Genomic DNA, 23,231 nt, shown 5'->3' on the forward strand with positions numbered 1-23,231 from the left:
AGGAGTAGATTTAGTAGATTTAGCCCATCCCCCCTCCCACAAGCCCTCCAGTAACCCTCTGTTTGTTCTCCATATTTTAAGAGTCTCTTATGTTTTGTCCCCCTCCCTGTTTTCGTATTATTTTATTTCCCTTCCCTTATGTTCATGTGTTTTGTCTCTTAAAGTCCTCATATGAGTGAAGTCATATGGTATTTGTCTTTCTCTGACTAATTTTGCTTAGCATGATACCCTCCAGTTCCATCCACGTAGTTGCAAATAGCAAGATTTCATTCTTTTTGATGGCCGAGTAATACTCCATTGTATATATATACTACATTTTATTTATCCATTCATCCATCATGGAAATTTGGGCTCTTTCCATACTTTGGCTATTGTTGACAGTGCTGCTATAAACATTGGGGTGCATACGTCCTTTCAAAACGGCACACCTGTATCCCCTGGATAAATACCTACTAGTGCAATTGCTGGGTCATAAGGCAGTTCTATTTTTAATTTTTTGAGGAACCTCCACACTGTTTTCCAGAGTGGCTGCACCAGCTTGTATTCCCACCAACAATGCAAAAGAGATCCTCTTTCTCTGCATCCTCACCAACATCTGGTGTTGCCTGAGTTGTTCATGTTAGCCATTCTGACAGGTGTAAGGTGATATGTCAGTGTGGTTTTGATTTGTATTTCCCTGATGATGAGTGATGTTGAGCATTTTTTCATGTGTCCGTTGGCCATCTGGATGTCTTCTTGGAGAAGTGTCTATTCATGTCTTTTGCCCATTTCTTCACTGGATTATTTGTTTTTTGGGTGTTGAGTTTGATAAGTTCTTTCTAGATTTTGGATACTAACCCTTTATCTGATATGTCGTTTGCAAATATCTTCTCCCATTCTGTCGGTTGACTTTTAGTTTTGCTGATTGTTTCCTTTGCTGGGCAGAAGTTTTTTATTTTGATGAGGTCCCAGTAGTTCATTTTTGCTTTTGCTTCCCTTGCCTGTGGAGACATGTTGAATAAGAAGTTGCTGTGGCCAAGATGAAAGAGGTTTTTGCCTGCTTTCTCCTCGAGGATTTTGATGGCTTCCTGTCTTGTCTTTCATCCATTTTGAGTTTATTTTTGTGTATGGTGTAAGAAAGGGGTCCAGGTTCATTCTTCTGCATGTCATTTTTCCCAGCACCACTTGCTGAAGAGACTGTCTTTATTCCATTGGATATTCTTTCCTGCTTTGTCAAAGATTAGTTGGCCATACATTTGTGGGCCCATTTCTGGGTTCTCTATTGTGTTCCATTGATCTGAGTGTCTGTTCTTGTGCCAGTACCATACTGTCTTGATGATTACAGCTTTGCAGTATAGCTTGAAGTCTGGGATTGTGATGCCTCCTGCTTTGGTTTTCTTTTTCAAGATTGCTTTGGCTATTCTGGGTCTTTTCTGGTTCCACACAAATTTTAGGATTGTTTGTTCTAGCTCTGTGAATAATGCTGGTGTTATTTTGATAGGGATGGCATTGAATATGTAGATTGCTTTGGGTAGTATGGACATTTTAACAATATTTGTTCTTCCTATCCAGAAGCATGGAATCTTTTTCCATTTTTTTGTGTCTTCTTCAATTTCTTTCATAAGCTTTCTATAGTTTTCAGTGTATAGATTTTTCACTTCTTTGGTTAGATTTATTCCTAGCTTTTTTATGGTTTTTTGGTGCAATTGTAAATGGGATCGATTCCTTGATTTCTCTTTCTGTTGTTTCATTGTTGGTGAATAGGAATGCAACCAATTTATGTGCATTGATTTTATATACTGCAACTTTGCTGAATTCATGAATCAGTTCTAGCAGTTTTTTTGGTGGAATCTTTTGGGTTTTCCATATAGAGTATCATGTCATCTGCGAAGAATGAAAGTTTGACCTCCTCCTGCCTTTTATCTCTTTGTGTTGTCTGATTGCAGAGGCTAAGACTTTCAATACTATGTTGAATAACAGTGGCAAGAGTGGACATCCCTGTCTTGTTCCTGACCTTAGGGGGAAAGCTCTCAGTTTTTCCCCATTGAGGATGATACTACATTGGGTCTTTCATATATGGCTTTCATGATCTCAAGGTATGATCCTTCTATCCCTATTTTCTTGAGGGTTTTTATCAAGGATAAAAGGATGCTGTATTTTTTCAAATGCTTTCTCTGCATCTATTGAGAGGATCATATGGCTCTTGTCCTTTCTTTTATTGATGTAATGAATCACGTTATTGTTTTGTAGATAATTGAACCAGCCCTGCATCCCAGGTATAAATCCCACTTGGTCATGGTGGATAATTTTTTTAATGTACTGTTGGATCCAGTTGGCTAGTGTCTTGTTGAGGATTTTTGCACCCATGTTCATCAGGGAAATCGGTCTATAGTTCTCCTTTTTAGTGGGGTCTCTATCTGGTTTTAGAATCAAGATAATGCTGGCCTCATAGAAAGAGTTTGGAAGTTTTCCTTCCATTTCTATTTTTTGGAACAGTTTCAAGAGAATACCTGTTAACTCTTCCTTAAATGTTTGGTAGAATTCCCCTGGAAAGCCGTCAGGCCCTGGACTCTTGTTTTTTGGGAGATTTTTGATTGCTAATTCAATTTCTTTACTGGTTCTGGGGGACTGTTCAAATTTTCTATTTCTTCCTGTTTCAGTTTTGGTAGTGTATATGTTTCTAGGAATTTTTCCATTTCTTCCAGATTGCCCATTTTACTGGCATTTAATTGTTCATAGTATTCTCTTATTATTGTTCTTATTTCTGCTGTGCTGGTTGTGATCTCAAGGAGACCACATTTTTTACATGGACTAAAACCTTCTTTGGTACTAATATTCTTGTAGATTATGGCAATTGATTATAAGGAGGGAAGTTTTAGGTGTGGGGATTCAGTCATGGCAGAAATCCATGACAAGATTTGATAAGCCATATTTATCACTTTGGCATGCCAGGCATCAGATTTATTTTTTTACATATTTTATCTCAGGCTTTGTAATAGTATGTTATCACACTAAGGCAGGTTATTTCTATTTAACAGATGAGGAAACTGAGACTCACACAGGCAAGTGGCTTGCCCAGTGACATAGTTCAAACAAGTCCATCTGGTTTCAATGTGTGTGTGCTTATCACCATGCCAAGAAAATTGTAACAATAACTAGGAAAAAAGAAAAAGATTTTATTAAACATTTATTCTGGACCAGACACTGTACTACTCGCATTACAATAACCCTATAAAATGGTTATCATTAGTTTACCATTTTACTTATGGAAAGCCTAGCACAGAGAGTTGGAAGTAAATTTTTCATGATCGCATGTCTAGAAGGTTCTAGAACTAGGACTCAAACACAGGCCTCATGGACTCTAATGCCTATGCTCATAACCCACTACACTATATTGCCAAGTGGAAAATGATTTTATTGCCAGATGGAACAGACTGAAGTTTTGCTGATTTAGGGGAAAGGGAACCAGTAAAAGATCGGTTTCCACAAGGCAAGTGCAAAGAGATAAACATTTAGCAAATTAATGCAGTAATTTGAAGGGTAGTTTGAGCAGATGCCATGTGGAAGTTACCACAGAAAACATCAGTTCTTTAAGCCAAATGGTATTTTGAGAGTATGAAAAGAATGTAATTATAAGATTTTTTACCATAAAAACAAATCCATATACATAAACACTTAGCTAGAAGGAGAACAGGGCATATTGCTGAGAATATTACATTAAACAAGTCCTTTACTAATTAATAAGATACTGGTCATCATGAAATTACAAGTGCTCAAATGTGGTGATATTGGCATTTGATGTACAATTACTGATGTTAATGTTTGTACAGAAATATGAATCTTCCCACTCACTTCTCCCAGCGGAGGGTCCTGTGAGGCCATGACAGAAGCTGAGAATGTCTCATCCGTGACAGTTCAGGGCCCGCCAACTCAGAGAATAGAGCCAGGAGCTGTGCAAGAAAAAGAAGTCTGAAGGGAGCCGAAATCAGTCCCCCAAAACAAGGATGCCATGGCAGAGACCAGCAACTGCCTACAACAGATGCTGTGCCTTTCATGTGAGCCATCTTGTTTTTATCTGCACATTGGGATGTATGAGATCTAAAGGGCCAGGTGGTAAAGGGAAAGAACTTAAGAGTTTACAAAGAACTCTGACATATATGAATTATCTCACTACACCATGAATAATTCAAAGGCCATAAGTAAAACTAATCCATCTTTGTTACCCCAGCTCCCAGTGTGGGCCTAACAAGTTGCTCAGCAAAAGTCTGTTGACTAAGGAACGACTGGTCTCATTGATCAGCAGATCTGTGATGATTCTTTTACTTGACGGTGCAGCTTGGACATGCCAAGGGGTAAAAACCAACTATTTACATAATAAAACATCCCTAACTGTCTCTCTCTATAGCTCAGTTCCTTCCTGCTACATTAGGAGACTGTTATAAGAAGCAAAATTCACTAGTCTGACATGAAGATTGGCCTGAGTAGGGTTTCAGTGTCTAGCATCAGGTAGTTAGCAGGTATTAAGTGTAGGTTTGCACATGACAATGTGGAAAGAATACGACACATTTGCGCAGACCATTATGGAGGCGAGAAGCACACACAAAGAGAGGAAAACTCTCTAATGAAGAGCCATCTTTGCGTTAAACATTGAGAAACACCCAAGTCTCTTCCCACACAGCCCAGCCTGTTTACTTTGAGGAACAGAAAAAAAACAACTGCTTTTCTCATTCTATTGTATTTATTTCACCAGCAGTCAACATCTCTGCCATTGCCCTTCTGAATGCCATGCTCACATGGAAGTCTCTGCCATTTTTGTACTGTGTAAAAAAAAATGTTTTAAGATACAAGTGGAAATAAGTGACAAACAACGATGGGGCCAAAACAAAATAGCAGAGAAATACTTGACACAGCGGAATCCAACAAACTGATTTGGCAGCTTATATTTTGCTAGTCATTTGCAAGTCGATCTTAGGAAAGTTAGAAGCCAAAAATACCGTCATCTACCACGTGCATGATGCGTAATTGGTACTCGGTGACTATTTGTTGAATGACTTAATTTCTCCTAGCTTTAGCAGGACGGTGCCAGATGTGATGATTCAACATCATTGTTAAAACATCATCAGCTCTGCTCACCTGGCTTCTGTCACCCCACGCTTTGCTGATTCTCATTTTTCTTCTCACCTGGTCTCCTTCATTGGCATTCTCTTTCTCTGTCTGCTCAAAGAGGCTGTATCCCCCAGAGGACTGAGCTTGCCTTCGTGTTCTCCCTACTGCACACATTCCATGTGTGTGCTTAATGTGGCCTGAACCATGGCCTACCTGGTAATGATTCCCAGGTCTCCCTCTCCAGCCTGGACTCTCCCGTGAGCTTCCTGTGTGTGCCGTTCCCTCTGTCCTCCTCCACTGTCCTTCCCCACGTTCTCATCAGCTCTCTTGTGGACTATTAAAGTGTCACTTGTCCCCTCCAGTCTTGCCATCTCAAATCCATCCCACCCGAGCTGCTAAATGCAAACTAAACCATACCAGTCACTCACGTCATTACTTTGAATACCCCACTCCCTCCTACTACCACCAATGATGGCTTGCTTCACCTCTCTAACATGGCAAGGATGTTTCTCTGCTTCCTTTTCTACCCTCATCTCCTCCACTGTTCATCTCACTCTCTAATCACTAGCAATTCAAGCTGCTCGTGGCTCCATCCTGTTTCATGCCTCCCAGCCTTTGTCTTCATCATTTCCCTAAACCCTACACCTTTTCAAAGATTTGGTTCCAGCAGCCCTTCCTCCAGTAAGGCCTTCCTGACCTCCCCCTCCAGCCCCCTGGAGACCGGGGCAGGCACCCCTGATCCCTAGTTACCCCGACCATACACCATGCTGTCACTGAGTTTGCCACACTGCATTAAAATAATCTGTGAGCTATTCTTGCTTCAACAGAATCCACACTGAGAGAGGAGTAAGACCAGGTTTTATTCAGCGTTGGGTATTCAGCCCATAATGTTGGTATCTGGTACAGAGGATAAAAACCTCAATAAGTATTTGTTGAATAAAGTTGAACTGATGGTTGCAGATGTGTGTATTAATTAGCATCTCAACAATCTCTGAGTGCATAACTGCTTAGCGCACAATCAATTATTCCACTTTCTAAACTCTCCTGAGGAAGGAGCTTGCCCCACTCAATGCCATTCAGAGGCACAATTGCTTAACTGATATTGCCAAACTGGGCCTCAAGTAATGAGGAAAGTTCCATTTTCCTCAGCTGTGAAGGCTCTGAGATACACAAAATGATGCTAGCATCCTAGTCACTTGGCCTGCCACTTCTATGATCACAGCTTCTATTGTTATGAGGTGACGCCTAATTAAGCATACTTTGAGTAATAGTGTCACAGGCCAGGAGAACAATTCTGCCACAGGTACGTTTCCCGTTACCCTTGCTGGAATCCCCATTTCTCTGTCTTTACACTGTGTGCAGAAATAAATTGCCGATTTCGTTGATACAAGCACATTCTCAAACAACTTGAAACTACTCCAAATACCAACAGCCACGTGAGAGGGGAAAAAGATGAAATGTAGTTTGTGGGAAGTAAATTCTTGATTATGTTGGAATTAAAGGGTATATGCTTTGCTGCACTCTCAAGAGTTACAGATAAGAAGCACAGCAGTGTTTTACTCCTATGTCAAACACAGAGCTGGCAATTTACTGTGCAAAATAAACAGATGGAGAAAAATAGAAAGGTAGTATCTCTGCCTTTTAACTATGTTCCTCAAGGGTCATCACGAAGAGAGAAGTAATAATTATAGCAACAGAGCGGGTGTTCTCTTGCCTCTTGGAAAGCTTTATAGGCCAGTTGTTTACTGCTAACTTTTGGTGAAAGACTAGTTTAAGTATATCAAAGCTTTATAGCCTGAGTGGGAGCCATTACATATGGAAGCTGACCTGACTGTTACTTACAAGGGGGCCACAGACTGATATTCAAAAAATAATAATGTTCCTATTGCAAAGAGAGACGAACATTGTCCTAGGAGATCGTTTTGAGTAATCAAGGCACTAGTTTTCTGCCACCTTGATGTACAGGGACAATATATGCTTTGACCCACTGGAAGAAAGAGAAAAAGGAAAGAATTTCTACCCTGAGAATTGGTGAGTGGGCATATGTTTATAGAGTTTGAAACAAGTCACAGCTAGCATACAGGGCTCACTTTAAGTAGATATGAAATAAAACTCAAAACAGCTGGATCTATACTTAAAGAGTGGCTAGCATTTAGCTATTTGCTAAGCTGTTATGGATATACTAATGGTGGCGAATGCTGTGAGGCCCAAGTTTTCTTTTCCTTTTTTTTTTTAAAGCTTATTTACTTATTTTTGAGAGAGAGAGAGAGAGAGAGAGCGCGAGCAGGGGAAGGACAGAGAGACAGGAAGAGAGAGAATCCCAAGCAGGCTCCACACTGTCCATGCAGAGCTCAACACATGGTTCGAACTCACAAACTGTGAGATCATAACCTGAGCCAAAATCAAGAGTTGGGCACTCAACCAACTGAGCCACCTAGGCTCCCCACGGTCCAAGTTTTCTTAATCCCTTTTGCTCCTTCATTTCTTTTCCCACAGTCAAGAACTTCATCTAAGGCATTATCATTTCAGACCTGTTTAACAAGACTCCCACCTAAAGACTTTTCCAGTTTCTTCATTACAACCTTACCTTGGTTTTCTCTCTAAATACTATTTGGTTGGTGCAAACATCCCTCTGCTTCCATTCTTTTAGGGAACTGTTGGTTCCCGATTAAACCATGTGTTTCAGGCTGAGGGAAAGGTACTGCTAATCATAAATATCCCCTCCTAAACACAGGGGCAAGCACTTCACCTGGAAAGGGCTAATTATGGCACTCCATTCCCTTTGCCACAGCCAAGCTACATGCTCAAAATTTTTACTAGTTAATTATAAGCAGAAGTTGAGACTTCTGCACAGGTACATTTACTATGAAGCTCAAGAGGTTGAATCCTTAGGGCCCATTACTAGACAGTTCCTGGGAGTCTTGCACATGCTGGGAGTTATAGAGTGTCCTGGTGGAGAGGGAGTAAAGGTTGCATTCATGAGCATTTCTATGTATGCATTGCTGGTAACTCACCTAAAAAAAATCTTAGAGAATGGAGATCTGAATCTTCAAGGATCCAATAATTTGGTGAGTTTATTTTTCTCATTCTGAATAATTTCTAATTTATATATGTAAGTTTACATCCACAATTTTCTATTCTTTTTTTTTAAAGAAAGCCCCTCAAATTATATAAACAGTGGGCTACTATTCCAAAGCAGAGATCTATGTGGATCACTCTTGAAATCTCTTCTAAGATATGTCCCCTTCCCAGTCACCATGTTCACAACCCTCCTGAGGATGCATCCTGGGTTCCTTCCCCCCCAGCAACTCATCTCTCCTCCAGGGTCCTGAACTTTCCAGCCTGGAAGTCTACGCTCACCCTTTCCACCTGGGAATGCCCTACTAGATCAGTCAAAGACCCATCCTTCAAGCCCCGCTAAAACTCTACCTCTTCCATGAGGTCATCCCAAATTTTACTTTTACAACCAGAGTTTTACTTTTAGTGTCCTTCCATGCTCCTTGTAAGAAATGAACAAATATTTGCTCAACGAAATTGGGTTAGATTAGGATACTCTTCGCAATATGCCTCGTGTTAGTTACCTGCATATCAAGTGTTTCTTCTTCATGAATTTCCACAGGTCAGGACTCTATTTGCTTCAAGTTTACATGTCTACAGCCCCTATCACTGCTTTGCACCTAATGACAGCCCAACTAATAACTGAACTGAACTGAACAGATGAACTCATTAAATGGTTGCTGATTGACTACAGGGTGAGGATTGCTATTTTGGCATGTATTTCCTGAGTTCAGAGACCACAGAGGCAACTATTTCCAGTTTTCAGATTTTCCTCCTTTAGCACAAGGAAGCACACAGTGGGAAAACAGCCATGGCAGTCTCGTACTATCTGGAGAGAAAATACAAGTCCTGTGTAAAGGATTTCCCTTCCCTTCATGGTCCCAGCCAACAATTATAACTCATTATGCTCCTCCATGTCCCTGTCTAGGATGGATTATTGGTTTGTAGTATCCCCCTGGCAATCAATATCTTACCTACTTAGAACCTTCACTAAACAAATCTTGCTGGAAGGTATTTGCAGAAAGGCATAGCCAGGGAACCTGAGGAGTACACAGGCAAAGCAAAACCACTTTTCCAAAACCTCTGTTTAGGGAATAAAAACCTTTTATGTAAATAAATAGCAAAGAACAACCGTGTTTCATAGTGGTTAATCTACTTCAACTCTTAGTATGTGAGGTGAAAACAATAAAGATTGTAAATTGCACATGGATCTGGATTGCTCGGCTCAGATTCAAGACAGAGCACTTGGGGTTATCTGGGGGTGATTGGTTAACCATCTTCTTAGTTTTTGCTCAAAGAAAAACTGTTCTTCACACCATTTTTAGGTCTAGATCCTTATGTCAGGGCCTTTCCTGGATTGTATGGACTTGTTCCAAGGATGCTGTTTGCACCAGAATGTTTCCTTTCTAAGGTTGGAATTTGAAGCTTGTTCCTTTTGCAAGCTCAGGCTGCCAAGGTGAGGAAGGCATCCTTCTTTCCTACGAGGCTCACTTAGGATGCAGAGAGAGTAGCTCAGACAGTCAGGGGAGTAGCTAGAATCCACAGGCAGAAAGAAAAAAAGGATTCCATTTTGGGCTCGACCTCTGCCTGGTCCAAGAAGATTGAGTTTGCTATCAGTGTCTGAACAAGCTCTCAGGGGTTAGTGAGCTCTCCCATTTGAGACTCCCCTTTGTCACAGGGTAAAGAATTTATTAATGAAAAATTTCAATTTCAGACCTTAAAATTGTCTTGCTTGGCCTCAAGTTCTGTCCATACCATGTATTTATAATACACCTCCTATCACTGTTTGAACATCTTTTTTCACCCTATAATCCTTGCCGTGTTTGTTTACAAAGGGATTTTGTTTTAAAACAGAGGAATTATTGCTTGATTTGAGCGGTTTTATCCAGTGTCCCAAAGGATTCTCGACAGGCTTGCGGTAGTTGTTAATGGACTTAGTGGGGGAAGGATAGCTGCACGTGGGCAGTGCCCACATGCTGGTCAGTCAGCGGAGCTGCGAGTGCAGTGTGACTGCCGTCCCTCGTGGACAGGGCATATGTGGATCACTACATTCATTTGCTAGGAGTGCCACATAAAAAAGCCACAGACTGGGTGACTTAAAACAAAGAAACTTATCGTCTCACAGTTCTGGAGGCTGGACAACTGAGACCAATGTGTTGGCAGAGTGCCCTCTGACAGTGGTAAGGATGCAGAGATCTGTCCCAGGCCTCTCCTCTGTCCTCATCTTCACATGGCATTCTTCCTGTGTGAGTGCCTCTGTGTCCAAATCTCTCCCTTTAATAGTGATGCCAGTTATATTGGATTAAAGCCCACACTAATGGCCTCATCTTAACTAATTACATCTGTAATGGAGCTATTTCCAAGTAAGGCCGCATTCTGAGGTACTCTGGGTTAGGACTTCCCAACATATGGGAAGGAGGGAGGGAGACACAATTCAACCCATAACAATCACAAAGGAGACACCAGGAGGCCCTTGGAAAAATTCCATCCCATGGGTCAAGACTTTATGTCATTTATCAGTGACAATCCTGAGCCAATCAGAAGAGACTAGGATATGCTCTGGTAACAAATTAACTCATGGGTTAACATACTGACGGTTCATTCCTCACTCATGTCAAAGTCTGATGTGGGTCTGGTAGCTATTTTAGGGATAGACAGTGACAATTGTCCTTTAACAGTGACTCAGGGATCCTCCAGACTGCTTTTACCTTGCATCTCCAACATCTCAAACGTCTTCCTTTCCAGCTCTGCAAATGGGCAAGAAAGAGCATGGAGAACTCACCCTCACTCTCAACTGCTTTAGATTCACTTCTAATATGTAGAAGTGATATGTATCACTTCTAATCCAAGTGAATAGACTAGATTTAGTCACATGACTGCAACTCAACTGCAAATCCAGCTGGAAAATATAGAGAAGCATATGGGTGTTTGGGGAGCACAAATTACCCTTGCTCTATCTTCCTTCACTTAGAACATGAAAGTTTTGACAAGAAATTCTAGGGAGTGGAATAGAAAAGCACCAGTTTAAAATCTGGGCTTTGAAGTGAGACTGGGTTTCAGTGACAGCTACTTAGTAGGGATCCACCACCAAGTGTATTGCCCAATTTACTTCAACACTTCGTCCCTCAATCTCCTCCCTATAAAATGGGGATAAAATACTTCATATCTAGTAACATTGTTCTGAGGACTAAATGTGCTATGGATTTTTAATATCAGTGTTTCTAGCACATGATACCACAAGAATTGAACCGTTTCACTTGCAAAAGATAATTTACAGATCTATTAACAAAAAAGGGGGGCGTAGAGAGTCACATATGAAGCATTTTGAAAATTTTATCGATCTCAATCCTGAGTAATTATGTGCCTTGGTGCTTAGTAAAAATTCTATTAAAGAACAGAAGAAACTGGCTCCTTGGTGGCCCAAATGAGAAAGAAAAGTCATAATTGATGTCATTACTATCAATCATTTCACTTATAGGTGTGAGTTAGGTCACTTTGCTCCTATAAAGCTGGGAGCAATTATTTCTATAGAACACTATTCACCCCTTACACAGATGAGAGAGCCTCCAAATTTGTGGCAAAATTCCACCAGAAAACTTATGAGAAAGAATGCAAGTCCTAATCTGAATTTTTATTTTTTTTAATGTTTATTTTTGAGAGAGAGAGAGAGACAGCGTGTGAGTGGGGGAAGGGCAGAGAGAAGGAGACAGAATCCAAAGCAGGCTCCAGGTGCTGAGCTGCCAGCACAGAGCCCGATGCGGGGTTCAAACTCACACAAGCCATGAGATCATGACCTGAACCGAAGTCGGACATGTAACCGACTGAGCCACCCAGGCACCCCCTAATCTGATTTTTCATACCATCCTTAGTAGAGAAAAAAAATGGGACTTCATTGAAAAAGCCTTTTTTATTTTTGTAAATTTTTAAATTGAGGTAAAATTCACATAACATAACATAGAATTGATCATTTTAAGGGGTGTCTGAGTGGTTCAGTCCATTGAGAATCCATCTCTTGATTTTGGCTCAGGTCATGATCCCAGGGTCATGGAATCAAATTCTGCCTCAGGCTCCATACTGAACGTGGGGCTTAGTTGGGATTCTCTCTCTCTTTTTCTCTCTCTCTTTCCCTTTGCCCCTTCTCCATTCGTGCTTTCTCTCTTTCAACAAAAGTTTAAGAATTAATCATTTTAATATGTACAATTCAGTGGTGTTTGATATATTCAAAATGTTGTGCAACCTACTTCCAAAACATTTTCACAGCCCTAAAGGAAATTTCATAACTATTAAGCAGTCACTCCCCATCCCCTACTACTCCTGAGCCCTTGAAAATCAACCCCCTATCTTCTGTCCCTCTGGATTAATACATTCTGGATATTTCATATAAAAAAAATCATGTCATATGTGACCTCGGTGCCTGGCTTCTTTTGCTTGATATAATGTTTTCAAGGTTCATCTATGGATCCTTTAAAGAGTAAATAATACTCCATTGTATAGATTTACCACATTTTGTACATCCATTCATTAGTAAATTGACTTTTTTGTTATTTAAATTTTAGTTAGTCAACATACTGTGCAATATCAGTTTCAGAAGTAGAAACCAATGATTCATCACTTACATACAACACCCAGAGCTCATCACAAGTGCCCTCCTTAATACCCATCACCCATCTAGCCCATCTCCCACCCACCTCCCTCCATCAATCCCCAGTTTGTCCTCCATCGTTGAGTCTATAGTAAATGGACTTTTGAACTGTTTCCATCTTATGGCTATTGTGAATGATGTTGTCATGAACATTTATGTATAAGGTTTTTTTTATATCTTTTTTCAATTCACTAAGGTATATATCTAGGAGTGGAATTTCTAGGTCTTACGGTAATTCTATATTTAACTTTTTGAGGACTGCCAAACTGTTTTCCACAATGACTGCCCCATTTTATAATCCCAATAGGAATATGCCACTGTTCAATTTCTCCATATCTTCATCAACACATTATTTTCTGTATTTTTTTTTAATTGCAGCCATCCTAGTGGGTATGAAGAAGTAACTCATTATGGTTTTGATTTACATTTCTCTAGTGTTAATGACGTTGGGTGTCTTTTCATGTGCTTGTTGGACATTTGTACATCGTCTTTGGAGAAATATCTATTCAAGTCCTATGCCCATTTTTAATTGAGTTTATGTCTTTTTGTTGTGGGGTTGTAAGAGGTCTTTATGTATTCTGGATACTAAGCCCTTATTATATATGATTTGCAAATATTTTCTTCCATTCTGCAGGTTGTATTTTCACTTTTTGATAGTGTCCTTTGATGAACAAAAATTTTAATTTTGCTAAAATCCAATTTATCTACTTTTTCTTTTTGCATGTGCTTTTGGTCTGTCTGAAAAAGCCTCTTGAAAGATACCTATTTTTTTTTAAAGTTTGACTTACAAACTAATTGGAAAGAAAAACTAATTTATTAATCAAACCTAGAAAGAGTAAAGCAGTCTTCTGTGATTCTCATCACTTATCTTTGAACAAAAATGTACTAAAATTCGTTTTCAATTTGTAATATATGTCCCCAAAATATGTATGTGTCATTAGTATGTCTTTGTAGTTAAATGTAGAATCAGACAGGTATGAGAAATATGCAGAATACAGTTAGATGTGGTTAAAATATCTGTAAGTGCTATGGCCCAAAAAGGCAAGGAGACAGTGAAATGATCCAGAATTTAATCAGGAAATTTAGAAAATAAAGAGCAGTTCGTTATATCCTGGTTGGGGGAGGGGACTGGCACCGAACCAAATTATCTGAGGCAATTTGATAAAAACAGATCCTGAACCCAAAAGATAGGAGCTACTAGACAAACCTCATGTAAAGGGTGTAACTTGAAGTCTTTGTTCTCCTAGCAACTACTAAAAAGGGCTCCAGGTGTCCATATTTAAGATAAAAAGAATAACCCTGAACATGCAAAGCCTCAGATTCCACATCTGAGCTGAATAAACTCTTCCCTTCATGAGTGTCTTTCCAAATCCAGGATGGGTTAGTATTAATTATACAGATGATGAAGTATTAATACTTTTGTGTCAAGTTCAGGAATAGGTTTTTAATCATCGGGACAATGTGTCTATATTCAGTATTTAAAGTGTTTGTAATGACTTAGAACTGGCATAATAGAGATTCTGACAGATTAGCCTTATGATTCCAATTTAAAATATGTAATTGACTTGTGGTTCAAGTTGAAGATGTAAGATTTTTGACGAAGTTTGTAAACAGAATAAGAGTATTTAAGAGAACTAGATTTATAATATTTATAAGTTTAGTAATTTATTAGACTGAAATGACTCATTTAAATTCTCAAGACAGTTCTGCTCATTAAAGACATAAACTTGTTTGGTCAAGCACCTAAAGTGCTTAAAAAGAAAACGGAATATATTACCTTTATAGCTGTAGTTTAAAATGCCCACATTTGCAAATGATACTGATTATTTATAAGAGAAATTAGTTTATTAACTTGACCAAACATATATATCAATTGCTTAAAGTTATGGTTCTTAATTATTTAAAAAAATGTACCCTTTTAGCAATAACAGTGTTTATAAATTGAACTTGAAAATTTAGGAGAAACTATAGGGTCTTAATTTTAAGAATTCAATACTAACTTAAACTGTAAGTAACCCTGATTATACAATATACTGGATTTTGAAATTCTCCAATTGTATAAATAATGAGGGTGGTTTCCAGTATATAGAATCTCTAATAATAGACTAATGGATATTATAAAACAGCTTCTCACTGGTCTATTTTTGTTTGGATTGCAGTATTTAGAGGGAACCAGAACCTTCTGGCTAGCAAATTGTAGATATGATAAGCTGAAGATGGTTGTAGCCCTAAGTTACATTTGGTATGAATCATAGGACTTGAGTGCTTTTTGGTCACAGAAAAATCAAACAAAAAATGAAAGAGAAATGGTCACAATCTTTAGATAGGCGATATATTTGAAGCACCCCCATCCACAACTCATCCTCTAACAGACTGGACTTAATGTGAGGTGTTCTTAGTCATCATGTCCATTCAAATTGTTTAATCACAGACTAGTCCTTCTGGGATAAGAGAAATGAAATTAATGAGCAAAGGTCAACACGAGACAGACTGGGTGTAGGCACTTCCACATAAATTAGGGAAAGGCTTAACTTTTTTTAAGGTCTTCTTCCAAGGCATTAAAAAAAAAAAAAAAAACACCTTTAGAATAAGGTGTTGTTCTCCAAATTCTGCTAATGGAGAAATATAATTGCTGCAACTAATACGTGTCTCTGAAACACTGGTGACCAGACTAAACCTCCCAGGAAAAGACAAGGTCTTGCCATTCAGGATGGCTGAGCTCAACATACTTTTAAACTGCTTACATTCGACTTTGTACCTTTAAAACGGAAAACCTTTAAAGACCTGAAGGAGTGAATAACTGATATCTCTCTCTAGTGGAAAATGAAGTGACATCAGATGGCTTAAAAGTATGACTTTGGAGTTAGATACCTTGGGTTCAAATCTTAGCTCAGCCACTTATTAAATGAATGACCTTGGACAAATCACTAATCCTGTGGAAGTTCAGTTATTTAATACAGCCATAAGTAGAGAAGGTAATAACTATCTCTTAGGGTCATAAAATATTGTAAAGAGCTTAGCACCATGATCAACACATAAGAACCACTCAATAATTTATACTGCTGCTTTCACTTGCATTGTTAAATGTAGGAAATTTCTGTAAAAGGACACGAATCCCCCATTTACATGGTTGCAATTTTTTTCTGTCTTCAGCCTCTGGCCAAAAAATATACATTAATGTTTTACATTAAGTTCGTGCTTTTCATACTGCTTAAAGCAGGTTGTCTCTTTAAGAATCAAGAGTGATACACTGTCATCTGTTAAACATTTGAAGAAAGGACATAAAATGCTGAAGGCTTTTATTAAAATGTCTCTAGATATGAAATAACATTATTCTCTTTGAATGGTCATAAATTGAGAAATATGAGGAAAGCCAGTTTGCACAGCTGTGAACATCTACGTATTGTAAACCAAAAGTTGACTTTTAAACACTTTATCCGCACACGCAGCTACAAAATTATTAAGATTTGTGATAGTTTAGGAATGTTAGACATGATTTTGTTGTTCTCTCTTTTTTTTAACGTTTATTCATTTTTGAGAGAGAGAGAGAGAGAGAGAGAGCGAGCAGGGGAGGGGCAGAGAGAGAGGGAGACAGTACCTGAAGCAGGCTCCAGGGTCTGAGCTGTCAGCACAGAGCCTGTCACAGGGCTCAAACCCACGAACCATGAGATCATGACCTGAGCTGAAGTTGGACACTTAACTGACTGAGCCACCCAGGCACCCCTTTATTGTTCTCTTAATTGCTATTTCAATACTTCACTGTTATTTAAATTAATCCTCACACATCAGGATTAGCCAGTTAAAAGCATTAATAAAATGACCAGGGTCACACCTTGTATGTTATTAGGTAAATTTGGGACCCTGTAGGAAACAGTGTCATTTAAGGTCTCTGAGGACCTTCTGGAAAATAAGCCTTCTGAAAAGTACCACATGGTTCACATCCAATTACCTAAGTTTCCAAAAAGACAGTCTTCTTGTAAGAAAACTGCTCAGCTCAATAAATATTTATTACAATGAGACTTGAAACTTTGTTTAGTGGCAAATGACATTTTTCGAAACAATGTGTTCCCTATGGTTTCAATAAGTAGGAATTTTTACTAAACTTACAAGAAACTGGGGTTTCATTTTTTAATTAATTAAGGAATATCTCAAATAAAGAAACCAGGATTTCATTTTTTAATCATTTTTTATCATGAATAAAGGAATTTTATACAGATATGGACCGGCTGTCCTTTATCTTCCCCAAAAAGGGGAAAATTAAATTAGGAAAGGAAGTCCTCAAATGCACAGGACATTTCAATGATGAGAAAAACTGAAGAAGGTTTTGGAACCTCCACGCTTGGAGGTCTTCCAAAGGACAATCCACAACCTACCCTGGGTGACTAGGTCCTCCTGGGCCAGATGCCTTTGCAAAGCCCCAATTAATCTAAATATTACATTTTTGACAGATATACTCTTGGGGTTTCTATGACAGGAAACTGAAATTTATAGTCAAGGAGTGCATCTATGATTGTTAAGCGCTGAAATTTCTGCCCAAATTAGCCTGACCCGGGATGTGGACTTTGATCTCAAAATGGATGAATCCTGAAGATACTGTCATTGTCTTTAAAAGCCCCAAGAATTGCAGACAGCTTTTTAAGTAGTATAATTAGTGTAGAAGCAAAACCATCCATGGACCTGAGAGACGTCTTCATCTCACCCAGCAACCGGGATGGTCTTTCCTAAGACTGCCATATACCAAATTAAAAAAAAAAAAAAAATCTTAAAATGAACTAAGGCACACTTAAGGGCTCAAAAACTGGAGCACTTAAGAGGATTTATTTAAATCTCCCAAATAACAGCTTGAAAACAAATCCTGTTAAATGCTCCATTTCCCTATATCTGTCAAAATTTTTGCTTGGCCCTTTCCCTTTTATTAAATTCTGTAACTATTCATTATATTACAACATAACGTATATGGTTGTTAGCAATCACCTGTAGCTATTGGCGTTTCTGAAAGCAAAGCCTTTAGATTTGCCAACATGGTAATGCTGGATTATAAAGATAATGATTTGCTAGAGAAGATAAATGAAGAGAATTTTTTTCAAATGCTATGAACACATCCACTCTTCTTCAGAACTTTTCCCCCATTAGCATCACCTGCAAGAATTGTTTGCTCTCTGAGGAGTTGCCAAAATCAGGTTTTAAACTGAATATATACTATCGCAAAATCCAATGGGCTTTGTTTGTCCCAGAGGCTGGTAAGGAAGGTCAGCCAGGTCCTTTTGCAAGAAGACTCAAAGAGTCTGGAAAGTCTTAGAAATACTGAGACTGACACATGACGGCCAGGGCTAAGATCCCTGCACTCTCTAGGAATGAGGTGTCCCACAGGCCACAAGCAATGCACCTGGATAGACACTGTGAAGGGATAAAGATGATGCTGATGGTCTGATGGGGGAAAGAAGCCATCCTAAAAAGAGAAAGCAGAAGTCCAACACTTAAGCCAAAGGACATGATTGAGGCAGGGCAGTGGGTGGTCACAGGAAATAAATGACTTTGAACATCTCTCAGTTTGCTGACACTCATTATCTTCAAAGAAAAATGTTTATAATAAGTATTGAATCACATGGAAGAGTCAAGCCATCAGAGATGAGAAAGAAACAAAACAAGAGACAGAAGAGGGTGTTCTCCTGCTTCCACATGAAGACAGCTGGAGCAAGACCAAATAACAAGTGGAACTAAGTCACTTGAAAATAGCAAAGAGAATACCACAGATACCTGGGAGCATCACAGCCATTGCTCAACATCAGAGCAGAAATAACTAGGTGAGACAGGTAGATGTGGGTTGTATCAAAAGACTTGATAAGAGACCACAGGATATTTCTTTCATTGATAGGAAGGATTTGGGGGAACTAGGGTTCCAATGATTTCATAGGGTGGGTGCTAAGCCAGAGATTATCGTTTTCTACCATTATTGTGATCCTGCTGGGGTTGCAGATAAGAATCCCATGGAAAGCAAATGTAAGTGATATGTTGAAAAACCTGAACACTAAAGGGCTCAGTCCTGCTACATACTTTCTTGTAAGGGACACACTTTCTTTCTTTTTTTTTTTTTTGAGTTTACTTACTTATTTTTGGAAGAGAGAGTGCGCATGCATGCACGCACATTCACAAACAGGGGAGGGGCAGAGGGAGAGGGAGAGAGAGAATTCCAAGCCAGCACAGAGACAGACATGGGGCTTGATCCTGAACCATGAGATCATGACCTGAGCTGAAATCAAGAGTCAGTCCTCAACCAATTAAGCCACCCAGGTGCCCCAGGGAGATACTTCCTGACATGACTTCTTCCAACCTCCTCTCTACCTGAGCCTCCTTGATGCTGGTGTCCCTTCATCTGGCACTTGGTCAGCATCCTGGCCAGATGGTACAAGGCTAGCTAGCTCCTACAAAGGCCTGAAGGTCCAAAAGAGACCCACAGACCCCTACTAGAACAAACAGTAGTGTGACTGTAAGCAGTATCTCTATTCCCTTTCTTCCTGATAATATTTCACTCCCATTTCTCACCAGCTACTTTTCCCTTTATTCAAATCAGCAAATCCATTTTACACGCAGATGTCCACCTGTAGAAAAGAAGCCAGTCTCCCCTTTTTTTTAAAGTACCCTTACAAATTTAAGAGGTTCTCTTAGATCTCCCCTCACTCAATCTGGTGTGTGGCAGAGGTAGGTGCTCCAAGAATGTACCACCCACTAAGCTCACAGATTCTCTAATTATTCTACTTGACTTCTAATTTATAGAGTGAAGATGATGATAGCACAGGTAGTTTGGTCATTTTGTAAGTAGGTTCTGCAAGGATTTGGGGGAGGCTGTTTCTAGAATGGAAGGCCTACTGCTCTCATTTTCGGGGAGTTAGCTGCATATCCAAGGCACAGAAACAGTTCAATGTGACATCCTGTTATGTCCAGTAGATACCTCAGTAGAGAGATGTCATATGGAGCAGCAGAAACGCTGCTACTCAAAGGAGCAGTCTCAAAGTCTTTCTTAAGATAATGCCACTGTCATTCTCTTGGTACAAAATATGACAGCATGCTTGTTTTTTAACCCCATTCTATGGGCAATGACAGTGGAATTCAAAGGTTAAGAAGCTTGCCCATTTTCACACAACTAATAAGTCAGGGGTGAAGACAAGACTCTCAGTTCTGTTTTGAACTGAACTTTACTATTCGACTTCTCATTTGACATACTGTCACTAGTATCACATACTTTGTCCTCTTTATAGTGAATCTCTTATCTGATTAAATTGGTATCCACAGGCTGACATGCTGAATTATTTGTTACTAGAAACACAGCATCTCAAGTAGACATTATTTGGACATTAGGCTAAACATGTAGCTAGATCCTCTCTATCTAAGGGACCAATCATTTGTAAGTTGATTCTTCATGTTCTAGCTCTAGTTGTTTAGAGAAAATGAAGAATTTATTCTCTAGTCATGTGAGGAGGGCCCAGATTCAATAAGTATGATAGTTACAATAAATATGTAAATATTCTCAACTTGAGACTATCTCATACTGTACATCTTCTAATAAACAGTAGGTCAATTACAGGACAATTAGGTAATGGGGAAAGGCCATTAGTGAAACTAAATCTAGCATATCTGGCTTTCCAGGCAAATACCTCTGCAAGAGACAAAAAAATTAATCTGACCCAGCTTGACCCTAAAGAGATTGCAGTTATATTTAAATTCATTGCATCATTTCCAATACAGCATATCATTCTAAATACTGGTGAATTTAAACATTCTGTCTAGAAATATCCCTAAATAATGACACAGATTTGATAAACTTTGTATAGGGTAGCAAACGTTTCTCTCCTTTTTTTTTTTTTTTTCAGATTTTTAAAGACATAGGTTTTTTGTTTTTTTTTTTTTTTTAACGGTTATTTTTTTTTGGGAAAGAGAGTGACAGAGCATTAAAGGGGGAGGGGGAGAGTGAGAGGGAGACACAGAATCGGAAACAGGCTCCAGGCTCTGAGCCATCAGCCCAGAGCCTGCAGCGGGGCTCGAACTCACGGACCGCGAGATCGTGACCTGGCTGAAGTCGGACGCTCAACCGACTGCGCCACCCAGGCGCCCCTGGTTTTTTTTTTTTAAGAGAAGTTTTATATTCACAAAAAAAATTGACAGGAAGTTACAGAAATTTCCCATATACCTCCTACCCCCATATACATAGCCTCCTGCATTATCAACATCACACATCAAAGTGGTACATTTATTACAACTGACAAACCTACACATCATAATCGCCCAAACTTCATAGTTTACATTAGGGTTCACTCTTGGTGTTCTACATCCTGTGGGTTTGGACAAATGTATAATGGCATGTATCCACCATTATAGTATCACACAGAGTAGTTTCAGTGCCCTACAAATCCTCTGTGCTCCACATATTCATCTCTCTCCCCAACACTGGCAAACCACTGATCTTTTTATTGTCTCCATGGTTTTGTCTTTTCCAGAATGTCACACAGTTGGAATAATACAGTATATAGCCTTTCAGATTAACTTCTTTGTCTCAAGTTTTTATTTAAATTCCAGTTAGTTAACATACAGTGTAATATTAGTTGCAGGGGTAGAATTTAATGATTCATCACTTACATACAACACCCAGTGCTCACTTGGTAATATGCAGTTAAGTTTCCTCCATGTTTTTTCATGGCTTCATATCTCATTTCTTTTTAGCCCTGAATAGTATTCCATTATCTGCACGCACCAAAGTTTACTTATCCGTTCGCCTGTTGGAGGACATCTTGGTTGCTACCAAGTTGGGGCAGTTATTCATAAAGGTGCTATAAATATCTATGTACAGGTTTTTGTGTGGACATAAGTTTTCAAGTCCTCTGGGTGAATACCAAGGAAAGCAATTGTTGGATCATATGGTATGTTTGGTTTTGTAATTAACTCCAAACTGTTCTAGAATGACTGTCCCATTTTGTATTTTCATCAGCAAGGAATGATAATTCTTGTTGCTCTACATCCTCGTCAGCATTTGGTATTGTCAGTGCTCCAGATTTGTGCTATTTTAATAAGTGTGTAATGGTATCTAGTTTGAATTTGCGTTTCCCTGATGACCTAGGATGTGGAGTATCTTTTCATATACTTATTAAAAATTTGAATATCTTCTTTGGTGAGGTTTCTGTTATGGTCTTTGGCTCATTTTTTAATCCAGTTGCTTGCTTTCTAATTGTTGAATTTCAAGAGACCTTTTTATAGTTTGGATAACAGTCCTTTATCAGATGGGTCTTCTGCAAATATCTTCTTCAAGTCTGTGGAATTTCTGCTCATTTTTTGGACAAACCTTTAGTTTTGTCCTGAGTTTTTCTAACATGATTCAGGAGGCCCAAATCTGGTTACCTATGAGACAAAGACCAACTTAAGTTCTTAAGCCTGCGAGGGTGAGGGTCAGGGCCTGAGCCAAAGTGAATTCACAAAGACAAATGCCACCTTATGAGTTTGGGAATTAAGAGGCTTTACAGATAGCCTTGTCCAACTCCATCGCTATCTGCCTCCTCCCATCAATTATTGATATCTTATTAGATATCATATCTGAAAAATATTGTTTGACCTGGTGGTTTCCAAACTTGTTTTTTTGTTTTTGTTTTTGTTTTAAGTTTATCTATTTATTTTAAAGTGGGAGGGGAAGAGAGAGAGAAAGAGAGAGAGAAAGAGAAAAAGAGAGAGAGAGAGAATCCCAAGCAGGCTTCATGCTGCCAGCGCAGAACCCAATGTGGGGCTCAACCTCATCAACTGTGACTTTTGAAATCAAAACTCACATGCTGTTGACTGACTGAGCCACCCATGTACCCTCAAACTTGGTTTTATATCAAAATAATCAAAGAAGCTTAAAAACAATACAACTCCTAGACTCCCAGTGCCAGAAGGAATTCTGAGGTGGGCCTAGGTATCTATATACTTACACAACCTCTCTAGGTCACTCTGATACATCCCACTCCACCTTCAGACTATTCTGAATATTAGAAAGATCTTCCTTCTATTGACTCAAAATGTCCTAAAACTGTAGATTTATACCCGTTGATATAAATTTTAACTCTTGAGAGTAAAATGAATAATGATTCTTCCCTCTTCTCCCCAACAGCTTTCAGATACATAAAGGCAACTACTTTGTCCTTCTATGTCCTTCTGAGAGGAGAGAGTATGTGCATGAGTGGGGGAAGGGCACAGGGAGAGAGAGAATCTTAAGCACACTTCACACTCAGCAGAGCCCAATGCTGGGCTTGATCCCTGAGATCAACCCTGGGATCATGACCTGAGCTGAAACCAAGAGTCAGATACTCAACCGACTGAGCCACTCAGGCAACCCAATCTCCATCTCCACTTTCAAACCATCTCCAAGCCAGTCATTTCCAGCTTTGCTAATCTTTCCCCTGATGCAAAGATTTAAGTCCCTTTTTCT

The 23,231-nt window shown here is 39.2% G+C and overlaps 1 long non-coding RNA gene across 1 annotated transcript; it reads left to right on the plus strand.

The window, feature by feature from the left end:
• Positions 1–1,566: 1,566 nt before the first annotated feature.
• LOC121018571 (uncharacterized) lies at positions 1,567–21,695 on the plus strand. The gene is made up of 3 exons (XR_005785232.1): positions 1,567–1,578; positions 1,872–1,878; positions 21,562–21,695. It is a non-coding gene; the product is annotated as an uncharacterized LOC121018571 (long non-coding RNA).
• The last annotated feature ends 1,536 nt before the right edge of the window (positions 21,696–23,231 follow it).

This window comes from Herpailurus yagouaroundi, unplaced genomic scaffold, assembly GCF_014898765.1.
Source record: "Herpailurus yagouaroundi ecotype Mexico unplaced genomic scaffold, PumYag 77, whole genome shotgun sequence".
Taxonomy (NCBI): Eukaryota; Metazoa; Chordata; class Mammalia; order Carnivora; family Felidae; genus Herpailurus; species Herpailurus yagouaroundi.